Raw genomic sequence first — 3,591 nt, forward strand, 5'->3', positions numbered from 1 at the left:
GCATCCCAAAATCACCTAATCGACTTGGGAACTTGTGTACAAAGTGTAAACAAAAATTTCATACTTTTAATGAATGAGTGAAGAATTTTAATGACATTTACGAGACCAAATACTCTAAAGAACTATGGGATCATGGCCTTAGACTAGCAATTGCACTCAACAAAGTGCAATGATTATGGCAGTAGGAAGATATGTCCAAGCAATTGGTGCAGGAGCACCTTAGGGTAAGGCGCCCTAGCTCAATTTTGGCTTGTAAAGGGTCTAGCCAACCATTTAGTAAATAAGGACTAAGTAGAGAGTCCCATGTGGTGTTTAGGAAGGTTGGTTAAGTAGGAGTTAAAGGTTGATTCTTGTTTTTAGGCAATTAGGTCCTATTAAGCATAAAATTGCTTAAAATTGCTCTATAAGGCACAACATGGTAAAATGCCTAAAATGGGGCAAGAAGTATTTGAAAAATGGTTCCTTAGGTGTTTTAGGTAGCATTATAAGGACTAAAACCAAACTGGACAAGTTTGGAGACCTAGAATGCAAAATTGCAAAAGTTGTCAAAATTGCTCATTGACAACTTTGCAATTTTTGCAAAATTGCAATGCCAATTTTTGCACTTTTCCAAGAAAAGGCAAAATGGGTAGTTTTAACTTGAACAAGGGCCAAGGTAGTTAGAGGAGGCTATATAAACATGAAATAACTCCTTTCAAGGGGTTGATTATGCATTTGTAAAGACAACATATGTGTGAGGAAGGTTGTTGTTGTCAAAAAACGAATTTTGGAGGATTGAACCAAGAAAATTGATTGTTTTGATTATTGTTTTGAATGTAGTAGTTGCTTGAGTTCATGTATTAATTATGTGCAAGTTTGTTTAGATCATTAGTCCTCATTTTAGTAGGTTTTCAAAATTATTTAGTTTTTGCATTCCTGCTATCCAATTTTGAGCAATCAGCACAAAAATGGCCAAAGCTTGATTTTCCTTGGTCTAAGCACTATGGCCTTTGGGAATCAAGCAATAGCCTTTATAAACTATGTAAATAGTAATTTTGGAGAGTGTGGAAGTCAATTGGTCATTTTTGCAAGTGAGCCCTAGGCAAGCAAATGGTAGCTTGGCAAGGCACAGAGAAGCTTGCAATGGAGTTTTAAGATGAACAGGGGATTGGAACATGCCAATGTTGAATGGGCAATGGTGGAGTAAAGTGTTAGGTGTCCACAAACCAGAGGAGAAGGTTTGATACAAGGTTTAGAACATCTGGAAAGTGTTTTTCCAACATTGCCCCTGAAACCCTCAAAATAAGGGTTTTCTGGAACTGTACTGTACGGACCCCATGGAGACCTAAGGCCTACAAAATTTTCAAGCCTAGATCAATAGGGAACAGAGTCTAGGAGGCATCAATAGACCCTGTTAAGGGATTTTATGAGTTATTGCAAGTTCCTTGTTTTTAGGAGGGCTAATAGGGGCTCTTTGGGCTACAAGGGAAAATAGAGCAATCTTGGTTGAGGGAGTGTGAAACTTAGTAAATTGATGCAGAATGACATGAAATGTGTCAAGAACCTCAAAAGGAGGTTCAAACTTGATTTTGACCTATTGATGGCATTTGGTGGAGTTTTGGCTTGTTAGGCCAAAAGATGCTCAGTCAGTGATATTGGAGTCAGAGGATGGAAGTCTAAATTGGTTGGAGAGTTTCTTGGTGAAAGGTGATTAAAAGAGAGTCCTCTAGGTTAGGGTGAGATAAGGGACTCTAAGAAGGCTAAGAAGTAGCCTTGGTAGAGAAAAAGGCTCTAGGTAAAGAAGCTCCCCATCAACAATATAGGGAACTTTTTTCTTTTAAGCAATTTGAATTGAGTGCAACAAGAGAATTAACTTGAATTATAAGAGACACATTAATCATTAGTATGATACACTGATCATGTACAATACATTTGGTTGGTGTTTAGGTGGTGGGTGTGCCTTTGTTTCTTCCATAAGTCTTGTCATTGTCTTGTACATGCAATCTTCATTGGCTTGGGACATTTCTGAAACTATACATCATTACAAAATCTTAAACGACATACTATCACCTTATATGCTAGCACACCACCCTATACATATTGAAGTTCTTTTTTAGATAATTAGCACATTCTCTCTTTTTTTATTTGGGCTCATTATTGCTAGGCTCTTTCCTCATATACCTAGTGTGTACTTTCCTATCTTATCTATGTGCTTTCATAACAAATCGTGTTGCAAAGTTCCAAGGAGCATATGGCCAATCTTTGCTTCTTTGTTTGAGGATTCACTTTCTTCACTACCTAGATTGGTCCAAACTCCTCTTTAAATTTATCCTTCAGCTTCATTTTATTCACATCTATTTGCAAACATATTCCAGAAAGAGAAAATAGGAAAAACACAAAACCATAAGTTAAAAAAAAAAATATGAGGACTACAGTTGCAATGTTTTTGAACAATAGAAAGCAAGCAAAATTTAATTTGAATTGAATTTGATCTATTGTTTGCATTATTATTTTTTAATCAACAAAAGTTTTGGGAGATTATACCTGAACGATGTGTCATGGTTGAGTCAAAAAAAGGACTTTTTCGCATAAAATATTTGGGAAAGAGGGGATGATTAGTACAACACATGTTTCAGTTACAATAAGTTTTTTTTTCCCTCTTTAGTAATTGATCGTATATATCTTGAGGATGGAAATAACTAGAGAAAAATGGTGTTTTCGTTGTTGTGGATGATTGCACAAGAGGACCTACCAAAATTGTTTCAAAATGTGTGTCCTTTCTTTGGATTGTTTCTTTTGACAAAAGTTGAACCCATGGGAACCAATTCCTACGAAACAAAAACTTTGAAGTCCAATGTTAAGCATGGGGGTAGTAGAAATACGAATAATGCAACCAATTCTATAAGGCAAAGAAAGGGTAATTTTGTAGCCTATTTTTGCAGAGTCAATGAGTAATGAAAATGTTCAAGATGTATAATATAGAAAATTCTCCTTGTGTTTTGTTACTGAGAGTTTTTGCAAGCAAGCCTCTTCTTTTTTCCTTAGAATTGTATATGGATTGTCTTGTATTTTGGAGTATCTTTTGTAGTTGAAAGTTGTTTTGATGTAGAGATATTTAAAGATATGAATTTGGGCATTGTCATGAATAATATGCCCTTTCTTTCCACCTTACCAATATCGATGGTTTATTTTTGCAATGTTAGTCCTTGGGATTTATGTATGGTTATAGGCCACATTATTGTGAGTGGTATCTTCCTTCGAGTCCCCAAAGATATATGAACTATAGGTACATTTTTGGGGTCTTCTTTGTTCCAAGCAAGTCCATTATAATTATCAAATTTTGTCATATTATATATTGGAATATCAGGTAATTTTTAAGTAGGACTATAACCAATTTCAATTACCTCATCAAGAGCTCCATTGACAAGTCTTGCTTTTGTCCATATGTTTGTTGTGAGCATTACATGTTGTCATCTACATAGTACCACTTGTTTTTTGAGTTGTTCATCAACACCTACATTTCTGCTATATTTCTAGTGCTTGTTGCATAGCTCAATGCAACTAGGTAGCTCAACAATATTAGCATTTATAGTTGTGTAGTTTAACCAACTT

Source organism: Cupressus sempervirens, chromosome 6 (assembly GCF_028749045.1).
Source record: "Cupressus sempervirens isolate cs-2001-9-10 chromosome 6, ASM2874904v1, whole genome shotgun sequence".
NCBI lineage: Eukaryota > Viridiplantae > Streptophyta > Pinopsida > Cupressales > Cupressaceae > Cupressus > Cupressus sempervirens.